Source organism: Pteronotus mesoamericanus, unplaced genomic scaffold, assembly GCF_021234165.1.
Source record: "Pteronotus mesoamericanus isolate MK-2021 breed Mesoamerican mustached bat unplaced genomic scaffold, CSHL_Meso_final contig_20, whole genome shotgun sequence".
In the NCBI taxonomy this organism is placed as follows: domain Eukaryota; kingdom Metazoa; phylum Chordata; class Mammalia; order Chiroptera; family Mormoopidae; genus Pteronotus; species Pteronotus mesoamericanus.
In genome coordinates this window covers 18,343,320-18,360,582 of record NW_026555085.1, presented here as the reverse complement: position 1 = coordinate 18,360,582, position 17,263 = coordinate 18,343,320, and the positions used below count along the sequence as shown (strand labels likewise).

Sequence of the window (17,263 nt, the reverse complement as noted above, 5' to 3'; positions counted from 1 at the left end):
TTGGATTGGTATAGAATTCTTACTAGGAAATTATTTTCAATCTTTTCCAATATCTTTTCAAATTCTAAATATTTTAGTTCTCTGTGAATTTAAGTGAAAAGGGATAAGATTTTCAGTATGTGAGAATACTAAACTGTATAATTATTGAAGATACAATTTCATTCTCAAAAGTTAAAACTAATTGAGTTTTGAGGACATTTAAAACTTTAAACCAATTAAAAAATACTATTTAGGATGAATACCATTTATTCTATTGTTTCATGTGATTTCACATCTTTATTTCTTTTTTACTTGTTATTTAAAAAAATTAACCCTACCTACCATTACAGGGTTCCATAAATTACCAGGTGTTCCTCCCTAGATGCGCTAATTATAAACTCTTTGCTACATAGGGTTTTCCTCTCTTTCACTTTCTTTTAATAGATGTACAATATGTACATATATAAATAGTGTTTATTTAGTTATTTTTTATTTTGAAACCACTCAATCCAAAATTTTAATTTATTCAAGCAGTGTTAAGATTATTCCAAGGAGAATATTGATATACTTAGAATTCTAGACTAAATTATACCATGTTTCAAAAATGTAGATATAAGTAACTGTGAGCTTATCGACTTGACTATTCTGGAAGATATATGTTCCAGATAAATTCTAAATGGAATATCAGTTCCAAAATTGTTCTTTTAACATTATAAAATATAAAAAATAAACAAAAGCTTATCCTTTAGGATGGAGGTCACTAAAATCAGATTGGCCAAATAAAATGTGTATCCTCCCTATAAAACTGAATATAATGACATGCTGACTCAGTCTGCTGGATTTCCCTCACAATAATAAAATGAGTAGCTTTAAGAATTATCAAAGCTACATTTAAGAAGGAAAACACAAAAAGAATGTAAAAAAAATATTTTTCCCTAGGATTTTCTAGATAATTAGCAAAGAAAGGAGGAAAAAACAGCCTGAAGGATGAATTCAGATTGGCCACAGAAGATTGGCTATCTACATTTGCAAAATACAATACCTATTCCTACTGAATGTTATTAAAAATGAAAACAGGGAACAATATAATTATAGAACACTGCTTTAGAAAAACTCTTTCAAAGAATCATATTCATTAAATATATATATATATTACTTAATATATTCTTGATTCATTTTTGCCATTGTGCATGTTCATATTTTAAAGTAACAAGTATACTATTTGTATATATTACATCTCACAGAATCAATACATATATATGTACTTTGAGACTGGTCTTTGGACTCCTGTTCTTCCTCTGATTCTAATGACAATTTCCAGAATTTCAATGAACTTTCTGTATACAATGAACATTCAGTAGCAACAACAGCATCTCTAAACCCCTGAGGTGTGACTTAAAACAGTACTGCAGATTCCTTCTGGCATAGTGATCTGTACAATGTTGCCAGCTTTTGTTTTTGATCCCATTGAAAGATTAGCCATATTGTGCCAGTATGTCCCCAACTTCCCACAATGCTGGTGGTAGAGCAAGGCCTGATTTATATCAATTTCTGTTGCTATCTGATTGGTTAAAATTACAGTTAATCTGTGGTCATTTGCAAGGCTGATTATTTGCTGGGGTAGGATATTTAGTACTGGAGTAGGAAGAAATAAGTCATCATTGTCGTGATGGAAAGAAAAAGAAATATCATCCACTCTCACTAATCAGAACTTTGAGTGTTCTGAAAGGAAGTCTGGAAAGAGATAAATGTGTCAGTTCCTCTTTGTAGTCAATGACAATAAAAATGATGCATGACAAAGAATATTTTCAAGAGTGAAATTCTCCAAAGCCTTTGGGTGTGCCTCTTCCATGTGTGTTCCTGCTATGAACTGAAAGTGCTGAAGGCAAGGCAGTAGCAAGGTGTACCACTTTACCAGCCATAAAGTTTCCCTCTGTACCAATACAAACTGCTTCACCTTCCACTCCTCCCAAGCATTCTTGTATCTGCACCTCTACTGTCAACTGCATACTGACTCAGCTGTGTCTGCATATCCTGGTTTATTTGCAAGACATTCTCTTCTTTTAATTTCCAGAGTTTCTAAAGAGATATCCCAACCTTCTCACTGAGTATAGAGGGTTTCACTTCTAGGAGTTCTTCAGAGGCCTGGAAACCTGCAGACACCAGCTTTAACCTGCTCCACTGGGAACAGGGGGAAACTCACTAAATCTCACTGCATTTCAGAGCCAGCTGCTTACGTACGCAGTCACACAGAACTTACTTAGTTTTTGCTGATTAAATCATTTGAGGATGAGTTGCAGATCTAATGATGCTTCACCTATAAATATTTCACCGTGTATCCTCACAGAACAAAGAAGACATTGTTATACATAGTCATAGTACACTTATAAAATTAAAGATACTTAGAATTGATGTGATACTATTGTCTAATATAAAATTCATATTCAAACTTTTGCATATTGTCTTAATAATTTATTTTACAAAAATTTATCATAATAAAGATCCAATACCATCATCACACATTGTGTTAGTTTTCATCTCTTTAGTCTCCTTTAATCTTATTCAATTTTTAAACCATTCTTTGTCTTTACTGACACCGATCTTTCTAAAGAATACCTCAGAATGATTTAAGAAAAGTTATTTTATAGCATATTCATTGATTTTGGTTGATTCTTCCTGATGAGTATCTGATATTTTATTCTTTAATTTTGGCCAAGAATACTACCTACAATCTTTTTCTAAAGCATCTTATCAAGAGGCACATAATGTCAATTTTCTCCATCATCTTTAATCACTTGGCTAATGAGTTGTTCTCCAGATTTCTCCTGGATAAAATAACTTTAAAAAAATAAACCTTCTTTTGGAAACTCAAGATAAGTAAGGAAAAGTATATCTCAGGGTTTTCAGAAACCTAGCTTTTAGTAGAAGCAGAATTTCTTGATTGATTATGAATTCTCATACTGAATATTAAATACTTAGAGTGGAAATAAGGAAAATTCATTACAATAAATCGAAAGGTGTATGTCCCAAATTGCTCAATTTGAAAATTTCCTAGAGAAGTTGGCTCCCTGTGTTGTTAAAAGTTGTATGTTACAGCTTGTTTAGGCAAACGGTCAGTCTTCATATGTCAGTCTGGTGTTTGCTTCTATTTGTTGCTTAAAACACAGGTATGACTTTTTGCTCTATAGTCTCCAGTGTCAGTCTGATTGACAGCTACTCTTAAAAGATGAATACATATTTCCTCTTTAAGAAACTCTTTTCAGGGAACTGCCACATTATTTTAATACAATTTAGTCAGAACAGGGGTTATCTGGGTTGACTTCATTATGCATTCACACATTCAATCACACCAACACCACTTTTCAAATACCATCTCTTGCAAATTGATGCTGTTCACTTTCTCAACAGTAAAGGCATGACATGTGATTTCCACCCATCACTGGAGACTTAATAAATCACCCAACATATTACAGTTTCACACCAAGTTAGCACCTTCATCAGGGAATGAAATTAGCAGAGCAAATCCTGGCTAATTGTGAAAAATGCTAATTACCCGCTCACCCTGTAAAATAAGGCATGAGTGATGTGTGGCAAGCCCTGCACAAAGTCATGAACACTTGGAAATGCAACACTTAAATAAAGCCTAAAACTGCTTATGCAGAGAAAAATGGAGACCAGACAGAGAGTAAAAATATATGACTGGTGAAGGAAATAAGAATTTGCAGGTAGTTTTAAAATTTTATTTTAAATAGCATTAAAATTTTATTTTAAAACTATAGTAAGGCTAGCGGGGACTTGGATGACTCCAGGAATTCATTGTGAAGCCTTTACTTCTAGGTCTCCAACGCAGATCCCTCCCTGATCATTGTGGGAACAAGTCTTCACTTGTTAATAGCTGGTCACAGCTGGGACATGAGGTAGGTGTGAAAGAAGTGACCCCAGTTCGGCTCCTCCTAGCCGGGGAGGCACGATTCAGACCGGCAGTAGTCAGCTCCTCTGCGGGCGCAGGGCTCTGCGGAGGGCCTGGGAGCTGAGCAGGTCACAGAATGCGAATCCTGAGTAGGCATTTCAGAAGCTGCCAACCGTCTCCTTTCTGCTCCGTTCAGACCTGCTGGTGGGGGTGAGATGGAAGGCTTTATCCCTGCCACTGTCAATCTGGTCCTCTTTTCTGGATGGGAGACTCTTTTTTTTCCCGGCGGTGTCAGTTTGTCACCTTTCGCCAGGATGAGGCTCACATTAAGAAGGGGAAGCATGTTCTTTCCCAATAATGCTATTTGGGGGGGGGGGGGGGGGGGGGATGTTTAATGTGCAACATTTATTATCTTTTCCTACTCTTTCTAACTCCTCTGAAGTTCTGAGCAATCACATAAGACTTCTATACTACCAAGGCCAAATTAAAAAATCCAAAGGTTCAATTTTTAAATTTGTCTGTTAGGTCCCACGCACTAAATTTATTATGAAAGGCAATTTTCACATTCCATTCAATTAAATTGTTCCTGGTTAATGGCTTGTGCAAGCCACTAAAGCCATTATATCATTTACAGTTGCAAGGGTAACCTGGAGAGACTGTTTTGTGGTGAATTTGCGTAATGATGCAAAGGTGATAAAATATTAAATCCCCAAAGAGGCAATATGGAAATTCTCCAGAAGACAGCTTTTCTACACAATTTAAGCCATCAACATAACAAAAAGGAAAAGAGAGAAAAAGAAAAGATAAAAAAGAGAAAAGAAAAAGAAGAAATTAAATTCCCAACTTCCAAATTATCTTCCAAAGAATAAAAAGAATGAATTACTAAGAAAAAAGTGTTCATACCATCACCATAAAATAAAACTCTTCTGCTTTTAGATTTTTCTTTTTACTTATTATAAAGAACAAATGTAAATGTATAAACAACAAATGATGACCACTCACTTCATTTCATAACTATTGTTTCCAGAATGGTTTACGCATTCTGATATATTATATATCAAAATCAATTGCTTGATTAGATTTCAAGTCTGAACATCTCCTCAGCAGAGAAAGAACATAACAGTAATTCTATATAAAAACTATTGTACGCAGGAGGTAATCTTATCAATTACTTTGTATAAGATAATGATTCGAACCACTGAAGAATACAGAAATAAAAATGGCAACTTTCTGTTTCACCTGGTTTATTTCTGTCAACAACCTGTTCCCCTAAAAATAAAAATTTAAAATGGTAACTCTTTTCAAATAAATAAAAAACTTTCTGCATGTACCTCAGCATTCAAAACACATGCCACACAAACTCTGCATTCCAAGAAAACTGAACATTCTTTCTAAAATATTCTGTGTTTTACTATCAGTGTTTTCATCCTTTATCCAAATATCCCACTTATTGAAATCCTCTTACTCCATTAAACCTACATCATGGAGCAGATTCTGATTCTCCCTTGGCCCCAACCACTATTTATTAAGACAATTTTAATCTACTCTGAACTCCAGGGGAATGAATTTGTTATGTTTACATGTTAAGTCATATTTTAGTTTTTATGTGTGCTTTCAACTTCTTCTCATTCTCAACTTAGAATCTTAAACCCTATCAAGACTTATCAGAAGAGCTCACAAATATTGGGTGTTCAAAAGGTGTAGAATAAACGTATCTCTGTGCTCTGTGAATCAGATGAAATTAATCTTACCCCAAAGAATCATTCGGATAGTCTTACAGATATATTATGTACCTGTTGATTATAGAAAGAAACCAAGTCACAGCAATATAACTTAGAGAGTAAGAATCAGAGAATCATGGATTTAAGTTTGAGAACATAGTTTGATCATCTGTTAGTGACATCATTTTGTAAATTGGTAAATGAGGTTCCAAGAAAGATGAAAAATTACACAGGTCATAAACAGCATTTCCAAGGCTTGAACCTGAGTCTTTACATTTAATTCAGTATACTTTTGACTACTTTGAAATTAAAAATTATATATTATTTCCAAATATGAGAAATGCTGGAGAAAAAAAAACGCGTAAGATAAAATGTCAGTGGTCATGGAGCTCTGATATTCAATGGAGGTATTTGGTACAGTTTTATGCACCCACCACATACACACACAGACCCAAAAGACACCCCCGTCCCCCACACAGATACATCAAGACCATCAGAATCCGTGTCAGTGAGAGGTTCTTTCTTAATGAACCTAGAGGCACTGTCAGTTTCTGGTTATTTTTTAAATGGGAGTTTTCATTCTGATGGGGTTGTTTCTTTGTTTTTGTTTTTGTTTTTTATACAATCTCTAGGAAACTTGCTAACCACATTTTGTTCTCAATCCCTGTCTGGCAAAGTCAGGGTAAAGTCTAAACTATCATTCATTGTTTACCATTCAAGGTCCACATGGAATGAAGCTTCCTTCTCTTTAGCGGCAGTTTCATCTATAGAAGATATAGGTATCAAACTGTCAATCTCTCAGCCAAATTTGTCTAAAGGTAAATAAATTTAAGTACAGGTATTCAAATACTTTAATAAACCATTTCTTTCTCCTATATACTTCCTGCTATGCTTTATGAGTTTTCAGTCACCTACTTACTAAATTCATTGATGAGTTCTAAAAAAAATAATGATTTTTGAAGCTTACTCTTACAGTACATGATAAAATTTGATAACATTTGGACTCTCAGAGTTTCACACAGCATCTCAGTCACCTACAGATATAGGAAGAAAAAAAAACAATGAATTTCTTGTATACATACAAGGTCTGTCCAGAAGGTATCCAGCCATGACATATGAAAAAGAAACATTTATTGAATAAGTTACAAGGTACAAGAAACATTTTACATAGAAAAATGACACCTTAGTCCCCTTCAAAGTAGGCACCTTGGGACTTCACACCATTCTCCCATGTACTATCAGCTGCCTTGTCATATTTTCCTGAATCTCATCAATGGTCTAAAATCTCTTCCCTTTCAAAGGTGATTTTAGTTATGGGAAAAGCCAGAAGTCACAGGGCACCAAACTTGGGCTGTAGCAGGGCAGTTATCTGGGTGATTTGATGTTTCACCAAAAAACTCTGTAAAGGATGTGATGTATAAGCAGGTATGTTGTTGTGATTAAGCTGCCAGTCACCAGTTGCCCATAGCTGCAGCCTTCTGAATCATCCAGATAGTTTCCACAGAGCAATGTTCAAGCTTAATGCAAAATTCAATGCAGATTCATTGCTCTACTCACTCATTTTAAATGCCATTGCCACACAGCACACACGCTCACTCAATGGCCTCTATCGCTACCACTGACGTCATTGTTCACGCATGTGCATTCCAGTCCACTCTCCTTGGCTGCCAGGTTACATTGATGTCGCACAAACCATTCTCATCATATTAACAGTGGTTGGACTTTTTCTGGACAGACTTCATATATCTTTCCACCCCAAATATGCCCAGAAATACAATAAACAAATAATATTTATGACTATTTTTCTCTAAGAGAAGAAAATTTATCTCAACAATCTAAATGTTAAGGATCTAAATGGGCTGAGAATCTGCATCAGGCAATGCTAATGCTGGTAGTCCATTGACTACTTTTGAGCTGCAGTGTCTAGAACTTAAGACCAATAATTATATATGGCAAATCTGTATGTGAAACTTCCTTCAAAATCAGCACATCTTCCTTATACTTCCTCATGTCTATTTTGGCCTTCTCTCCTAAGCACATGTCAGCACATTATACCCCTTCCTTCCTTCATTTTGAATGTTTCTCCTATTCTTTTATAAGTAATTAGATACTATAGAGAAGTAATTATTTTAGCCCTATAAAGATGAACATGATGGTTATTCATCTTTTTATCGTTTTTAGTCATGTACTCAAAAGGCATCTAATGCTAAAGTCGAAATTTTCAAACTGAAAGAAATCCACCTTCTCTTCATAGAATTTCTTGCAGAGTTGGAAGCCAGCCATTCTTGTTCTAAATTATATATCACTGTGAATAGTCAAGTTTCTTAATATCAGAACCCACAATCTAACATGTCTCACATAAGTCTATTTTTATTTATTCTTTAATGTGTGTACGTGTGCGTTTGTGTGTGTGTGTGTGTGTATAAATATATATGTGATTTGGGAATTTAATTGCTAGTTGTTGCAATGAAATTAGGCTTTTGGGGTCTTAATGTTGATATTTACATCTCAAATCTCTTTAAAAAAGTCATCTTCAGTATCGAGGTACATTTTGACAAATTAATATTTTGTAGAAAGTAAACATATGAGCCAACATCACTTAATAGTAAAATATATTGTTAAATAAATAAATTTCTATTGGTAACTTATTTTATTAACAAAGAACTACAGTTATATCCTATAAAATATATGTGAAGATGCGTGCAAAAATATATGGGAAATATTTAAGTATTTATATGTCATGGCTGCCCTAAAGATTGTACATGTATTTTCTTATCACGCATCATAGCAATACATGAGTTAGGCAATACTATCCTTGTTCATAGATGAAGAAGCTGGGGAGAAGCTAAAGTTCTTGCCAGTGGTCAACCAGGTTTTATTATAGGTAGAGGCAGGATTAGAACTCTAACAGCCTGATTCTAAACCCCAAGTCCCATATGCTATAATACATGCATTTCTAATCCCTAGTTTATAACTTGACAAGCTCAAGTGACCCCTACAGCTTCTGGATGGGTTCTGCCAACAAATGCAGATGCTAAATTTTTGAGAGTAAGTGTAAGCTTGCTCTACTGGAAATCAATTACTGACTAAACAAATTCAAGGACTTTAAAACTCAATGGGGCACAGAGATAACACATAGAATATGTATAAATAATACAAGACTGGATAGTCTATGTGACAAGTATTTAGAACATGCTAAAAGAGTTCTCTGAAAATGTTGTCAATAGTTTTCCTTAAATTCTTTATCTCCAAGAGTCACTAAGTTGAATTTTGGACAGGTAGTAATCGAAAAGTGATATGGTTGGCAGGGAGCAGGGTGATGGTGTCATGAATCATGAGTCCCAAGAGTGAAATAATAAGTCATGAGCACTTATACTGTGTTTCATGAAAAATCTATTGATCAAGTTAAATTTTCAAATCCTTAGCAATGAAAATACCTGCATTATGTTTTCATGGTCTTCAAAGTATCTCCAGAACACACAAGTTTTCAATCATTATTAATATGTGATAAAGCTCATTAGAATAGCAGAACATTAAAAATATTTCATCTAGAAAATCTTTTTGTTTCAAATTCAATATTGTTAATACTCTTTAAAATTAATTTTACAAAACTACACTGTGGGCACACCATTTTCCCAGTTATTCCTCTCACTATGCCAAACACTCCCCTCAGTAACCCAAAGGGCTGGTACATGCATAATTCATAATTTTATTGAAGGTAGAACTGCTGTTATGTACAAATATAGGTATATAGTTTTTACTCTGCTTGGGACAGGTTAGAAGGCCACACAGATGTTGCAATAGCACAGGAATTACTTTGTTATAAGAAAAAATTCTTTTCAGAAACTTACTTTTTTTTAAGATTGTATTTATTTACTTTTAGAGAGAGAGGAAGGGAGGGAGAGAGAGAGAGAGAAGGAGAGAAACAGCAACGTGTGAGAGATACCTCAATTGGTTGCCTCTTGCACACCCCCAACTAGGGACCTGGCCCGCAACCCAGGCATGTGCCCTGACCAGAAATCGAACCTGTGACCAGTCCATTCGCAAGATGATCCTCATCCACTGAGCCATACCAGTCAGGGCCATAAACTTATTAATATCGTGATTTGTGTTCCCTGTAATAGTTTTATTTTGTTGTTAGTATGCAAGCAAACAAATAATATTATCTAATCTACAATCTCAATAAGGAAAACAAATTGCAAAGCATATCCTCAAACATATACAAACTAAATCATACGAAAATTAATAATATCAACTACATTCAGTAATAATTTTGTAATTGATTGATTACTGAATGACTATTTGTGATGTTCTTGTTGTTGAATGCCTCTCTTGACAGAATGTTGTCAATTCTAATATAACAGATTGGGTCCAATTTGATTGGTGCCTTAGTTCTTCATTTACATGTTTGGAATATTTATTTTTTCTTCATTGGATATACACATTGACTACTTGCATAAATCCCAAAGTTATCTGACCTTGTATTTGTTCTGGGTAGCTATGGAAATAACTTAGTGGTTGAATCGGAAATATAATTTTGGGAATTAAGTAAAAGGTTGAATCTCTTCTTAAATCTCCATTAATTTTATTTGCTAAAGAATACTAACTGTGGATGGAAGAAAAAGCTTTGTATCTATTATTTTTAACTGTAGCCTTCAGCCTGCCTCTTGTCCCCTTCTATCACACACAGACTGAGAAGGTTTTATATTTGGTTCCAAGAAGATACTAAAAGGCTGTTTCAAGCAAACCTACTTGTGATTTCTTGTTCTGACAAGGACCAGAACAACAGAAGTGGTGTCCACCTCATCATCAGTATCACTGTCAGGGAAGGAAGAGCGCCAGCGCTGAGCAGTCTGCTCAGGCCTCTCTTGGCACCAGCGAGCATGGTGCTGACAGCTTCTTGGCTCACTGAACATTTCCAACATACCACACAAGCCATACCCTGAGGGCCTAAATGGGCTGCACCTACATTTTTCTTGTTACTTAGCATTAAGTGGAGTCATGTATGCATAAAATGATTTAACAAATGTTCTGCAACCATTTATGCTATTGCAATAAATAGATTCTTTAATGTAAAAACAGAACTTCAATAGTCATCTGAGAAATGGCTTTTTTTCCTAGAAATATTGTTTAAATAGAATACTAGTGGCCCAGTTAGATAATAATAATAAATGATCAGAGTTGGATAGAAGGCTAAAATTTATGGATACTTCAAGTGGATGACAGGTGGAATTCTTAGGTATTAACGATTCTAAATGCATGGGCATTTTACTCGACTTTGGCTTAAATGCTTAAGATACATGCTGCTCTTTTTTCCTCCTAGCTCAGTTCTTCACAGGGCAACTCATACCAATTCAGGTTTTTCAAACCATTGATAGGTTCAGGGCTGTTAGTCTGGATTAGGGCGAAGATACATCATTGACTCATAAAACTGTAACATCTAATTTTAATCTTTATTTTTTGCTACCAGGAAAATTCAAGGCTTTATTGAGGGTGATCCTAATCAGACATCAATTAGTGGGTAATGACCCTGTGAAATCCCAGACTCTCTCATGGAAAAAAAATCACCTCCACCTACTCATTCTTAAAGTAGCTGAAGATCCCTTCTGCAAGTGAGGGATCTATATTTGAAAGACTATATTTTCTTATTTCTGAGATTACTAATGTGTTCTTTTTACATATCCAACAGTTCTTGATACATATCCAACTGTTTTTGTTTCATAGCCTTCTGTTTATTTCTAGAATGTTAGTCATATTTTTGAGAAGCTTATTCAGTTTTATTTTAATTTCCTCTTAGATTACACTTTTATTTATGTTACCTCAGGAGTGATTTCTTATTGGGATCCATCCATTAAATTAATTTTTCTTAGGGCAGCCTTATTTAGAGAAGGAATTCCTTGGCTAGTTTGTTGTTTCTCTCCATAATTCCTCCTTGTTTGTTTTCTCTGCACCCCAGGGTCCTCAAATGAGAACCAGCCCTTATATTTCTGATTCTGTGTTGTTGTATTGAGAAAATATAACCAATCCATTTCCAGAGTCAGGATGTCACTTGGCTCGGTTCTCAGTGGTGGGATCTTCATGGCCCTTTCTTGCCCCCACAGAGAAACTGTTCATTAGAGGCTACGGATCCTGTCCAGGGTGAAAGCCATTTCCAACTTCCATTTGCAGACCCAGGGCATTGTTCCCTTACAGGGGGTGGAATATTGTTAGAGCTGTTTCTTGTGGGAATTAAATACAAAGATGCTGTGAATCATTTCCAGCAACACTATAGTCTCACCTCTTTGAGTTGCTATTCTGTGTGTTTTTGATTTCTGCTTCCAAAATAAAGATATTCTGCTTTAGATAAGAGTATGACTTTTAAAATATGTATTGTACTAATATTTCATCTGTCATGTTTTATGTTCTGAGTTTGATGATTTGTTATATACTATCTATAACATAGTTATCAGAAGAAATAAATAAATTTTCACTTAATTTTGAACAATGTTATAATAATTTATGTCTACTACAAAATCCAAAGATTGGAAAGAATACAGTAAAGAAATATGTATCTGAGCATGAAGTTTCTAGATATAAGAATGGAAAGACATGGAAAATAATTGGTAAGATTGGTAGACAGAGCCCTGGCCAGTGAGCCTCAGTTGACTGGAGCATTGTCTCATAACGGAAAGAATGTGGGTTTGATTCCAGGTTGGAGCACATACCTGGATGGTGGGTTTGATTCCCAGTCCTGGCATGTATGATCCCAGGTTCAGGTGCATTCAGTAGGCAACTGATTAATCTTTCTCTCTCACATCAATGCTTTTCTCTCTCTCCCTTCTTTGCTAAAAAAAATGGAATGTCCTCAATGAAAAAAAAAGTCCTCAGGTAAGGATTATAAATATATTAAATACATAAGTGCACAGAATATTTTACAGTTTCAAGATATTTGATACAGATACAAAATTTCAAATATTGAAGCATACATATTGGGATCAATTTATCTATTAATGAATCAATCAATAGATAAATATAATAAGCATAATTTAAGGGATCCTGAGACTTGAATATGTGAATCTTGGGTGTATAACTTTTCAACAAAAATGACATGCTCAAAATGTAATTAATAAAGTATAATTGCTTTACCTTGCAAAATATTTTACTCTATAATATAAATATCTTACTCAATAAGACTATTTTAAAGTATCAATTAGTTTTTGATAAAAAATATTGGTTTTAAAAATCCAATATCACATTAAATTACTTTATTGCTTTAGTCCAAACAAAAGCTTAAATTGGTAATATGAATATTCAGAATGAGCCATAGTATTATGGTAGGCAGTAGACACACATGAGCAGAGCAAGGATGATGGGCCAGGTACAGAAGGTCTCCAGGGCAGAAAGCCCCAGGTGTTTAGCAATGGGCAAAACTGGGAAAACAAGGATTTCACCTTCAGGGTAACCTTTACTCCCCTAGCATATCGCAGGTCGAGAGATTTGGACCTCCTGACCTTTCATATCCCTGGTCATGCAGTTCTGACCTTCCTCTGACCTTTCTTCCCCTGCGTGTTGCTAGTCATACAGATTAGATCCCCTTAGAAGGGGAAAAAACAAGAGGCCTGGAGTAAAGCATTAAGCCATTAAGCCATAAGGACAGTGAGGTTCTGACCCACATGAAATACATATAGGCTCAGTAAATTTCAGCTCCAGACCCAGAAAAGCAGCAAAACCAGACAAACAATGTCATGGCTGACATCAGGACCAAATTCAATGAATAATGACCCCCTGCCCTGGAGACAACCAATCAGTAAAGACCATACCCTGAAAGGACACACCTGGAAAGCTGATGAATATTTTATTGGAAGCCTCCCCTAAGGCTTCCAGATAAATACCCTCAAGATGTAGGACCCAATGCAGCTGTCTCTCTGGAGCATGCCTGTGCCTTTTCCCACCCCCCCCCCCGCCCCTGATGCATCTTCTTTGCCTCCCTTTCTCCTAAGCTCCAAGGGCCCCTCTTTCACCTCCTTAACTTGTTCCCTGCGTCTACACAGCTCAGTTGGCTCACTTTTTCCATGACTCACTTCTACCCCGTGACTTTCCAAAAAACTTTTGTTTATGTTTGAATCTTTCTTTCTTACCAGGACCTAAGTACCAAAGTTGCCAAACTGAAGTCCAACTGCTGATAACATTTTGGTGCTGCTTTTGCTGCCAACAGTATAAATCAAACTTCTTGTTGGTTTATTCAATTTAAAGTTGCAGGAACCAAAATAGGAATAATAACTTTTTCTCAATTGAAAAGAATCCATTTCTTTCAAGAATTCATGTGCTGATCTTATTAATGTTAATAAAACTAACACAAGTCCAAATTTCACTGTGGCCAAACTCAAAATTTCTCATGCTAGATTTTTTATGAGAATGTGGCAATATATATACAAATAAATTTGAACTATTCATTGACTTAGTCAACAAGTATTTTGGAGTATCTACTTTGTATAGAGCATAGCTAAGTTTTAATCAAAACACAAAAGAAGCTGTGCTTTTTGCTATAGTAGCCCCCTATTATTTTTGTCTATACCACATACTTTTCTTTGAGAAATTTTCTGTCTCATAGAACACCTGCAACTTTCAGTGTGTAAGGGCCCTATTGATAGTTATTAAACTAAATCATTAAAATTCATTCTTATAATTTAAAATAGATAACAAATGTAATGAACAATTTACCAGTGTAAGAAAGAGACTATAACTTTAAGCAAATGAGAACGCCATAAAATGATCACATTATACTGGATAATTTAAAAAATAATTTTCTGCCTCATAGAGAACACAAGAAAGAAGTTGTTCTGCACCTATAAGCCAGTAGTGAGAATTTGTCCAGCATTCAATAAATATTTGCTGAATGGAAGTGACCAGCATTCTGAGATATTCCATTTGGAAGAGTCTTAGCCATCAGGTTCTCACTTCTTCCCTCTTCTGTCTCTCCTTAAAAGCATGTGTTCTCCCCTTAATAATGTCTTTGGAATATGTAGATAAAGACACGGACTTTGTTTTTTTTGTTTTGATCACATAGCATCTGCCATCACTCCACATGTCCGTCCCAGATTGCCTGTGACAGAAAATGTCACAGAGATTTTATATGTCAATATTTCTCCTAGTTGCTCCCAGTTTTATCCTTTCCCTTATCTATTTATTCAAAAATAAAACACATTTTTATAAAAGGATTATGTTGAAATTTCCAACCCTATCTGTCTTAGATGTCTGCTCTTTTCTTCTAAATACCAAGATTTACATATTGCTAAAAACAACATTTAGCCAAGTAAACTTGAAAATCTAATTGGCCTTATTAAAAGACTCATGAATAGTGCAGTGGTTCATCTAGCAACTATTGTAAGGACACTTGAGGGTTTATACAAAAATGGAATGTTTTTATAGGAAAAAGGGTGGGTCAAGGGAGATATTAGCAAAGGAAAAGAAAGAATTACTTTTAAACCAGAAATTCTTTTGGGGGTTAAGGGACCAGCAAAGTTTTTATCATGCAGATTGTTGATTCTTCCTATGGGGGATGGATTGGCCCCATATGACAGATTACCTCACTGGTGTTGACCAGAATATACCAGACTGGCTGATTAAGACTATACTTCTGGAGAAAGCTGAAACTGCAGTTAAGTTATGTATTAAATGTAGGTTTTGTAACATAGGCTTCTAGCATAAGTGATGCCATTTGGGCTCGTGTGTTTTCTTAAACAATATCCACATTCAGTTTTACTTTATTGCTTTCATTGTCCCAAATTTTTACATATCAGCAAGGCTTGTTCCCATTTAACTTGAAGAGTGAAGTTGGGATGGTAAAAAATAAAAGAGACCATTGTGTTGGCAATAGTCTTTTATTGGCTACTGAAGGCTCACTCTTTTAAGATGTTTCAAAGAAGAAAGAGGAGGACTCAACAGTCTGATTGAATTCATTTCATTATAAAATTACATCTTCAATAATTATTTATCTTATTCAAACAGCACCATAATAAGTGCTTTCTAATAAACTCTTCCTAATTTATTGTCCTGCGATTTCTTTCCTTTTAGTTGCCATGCTGAAAGAAATAGTTAAAATTGCATGAAAATGTATTACTACAGTAACCAAATTTAGAATACTCTGTTGGGAAAAAATGTAACTTGGTGAATATACTGATAGTAAAAACACAAATCAAAGAATAATAAGAGCTCTCTGTAAAATTAGATTCACAAAATAATGTCAAAAGTTTGTGTTCACACAGTCAGTCTGGGCACTTTTAATCACCCATGTCCCTACTTTGAGATTAAATATTTTAAGTATTAAGGTGTTTTATAAACTTACTTTAAAATAAAAATATAAATCTAATTAGGTGGAAGCATTTTAATGTGCTTCTAGTGGACAGAATTAACTATGCATCTCCAATGTCATATGTTTTGGTTTATATGTCAAACCCTAATTCATTAACTGAAAGCATGGCTCTTTGACGTCCATCAAAATGATGATGTCTAGACTGAAAAGTATAATATTGAGAAAAAACTGTCCATGAGGTAAGATCAATATCATGCACTAAAAGATCATGAGCAGAAAATACAAAATACTGGATTACAATTCTAGCTCAAGAATTTCATAGCTCTGTGACCTCTTTCACAGCTACTTAACCTCTTTCTTTTTTCAAGCAAGTTAATTGCAGGGTTTTTGTAAGAGTTCTAGATAAAGTAGCTAAAGGAGTGTATTGCAGTCAAGATACAAAAAGATAAATTATATCACATTCATCATTATTATAAAAAATTACTCTAAAAGTATATGCAATTTTCCTGTCCTTTCAGTCAAAGTTCAGGCACTGAGATATTCTGAAGATATACTTTGCTCACAAAACGTTTTGCAAAACTGTCACATATTCAAGACTGCAGAATAAAGTCTTTACTCTCTAGATAAACTCATAAGGACAAGCCTTTCACACTAAATGTAAAATAATGGGCCTCCCCATCTTATGAGTTAAATTCAGGCATAGTAAACATGTTACTTGAGTTACCTATAATTAAGAGTAAAAAGTATGTTAGAAAGTTGATAACTAAGAAAATCCCTCTGAACACAGAGAAAGCTCAGTTGATTATCACAAAAACAAAAGAAGTCACGTATGCGCTTTTTGTAGCTTTCCTCAAAATAAATCCACAATGTCATTTTGGGACTGTCAACTCACTAAATATAAGTAGATTAAGAGTAAATTAATGGATTCTTTAAAAATGGTGAATTGAATTCATTTTGCATATATACAATGTCTCTTGTTTTAGAAAAGGTATTTTAGAATTAGTTCCCCAAAGTAAGTGGGCTTTTTACAACCATACTTACATGTTTATAAGCAGAAAATAAGTAGAAACAAGTTCTAGGTTAACTGGTCATGATAATAGCACAGATCATCTAGGCATAAAGGACTACATAAAAGTATGAGGGTAACGTCATTCTGCCTAGCACGGACACCTGTACCAAGTCAGATGTCTCTTCTCTGTCTATAAGTTCTCTGAAGAAGCAGTTTACACATAACACAGGTGTTAAATATAACCTTGGTTATTTAGATTTAGAGTTAGATATAGTCATTGGCTTAAGAAGACAACCAGAAGCCTTGACTGTTAATGTGTTAGCAAGGTAAAGAAACTTTAAGAGGATATTTTA

At 34.7% G+C, this 17,263-nt stretch overlaps 1 pseudogene; it reads right to left on the bottom strand.

The window, feature by feature from the left end:
* Nucleotides 1–1,197: 1,197 nt before the first annotated feature.
* Nucleotides 1,198–2,197, bottom strand: LOC129066822 (DNA repair protein RAD51 homolog 3-like; annotated as a pseudogene).
* Between the last annotated feature and the right edge of the window lie 15,066 nt (nucleotides 2,198–17,263).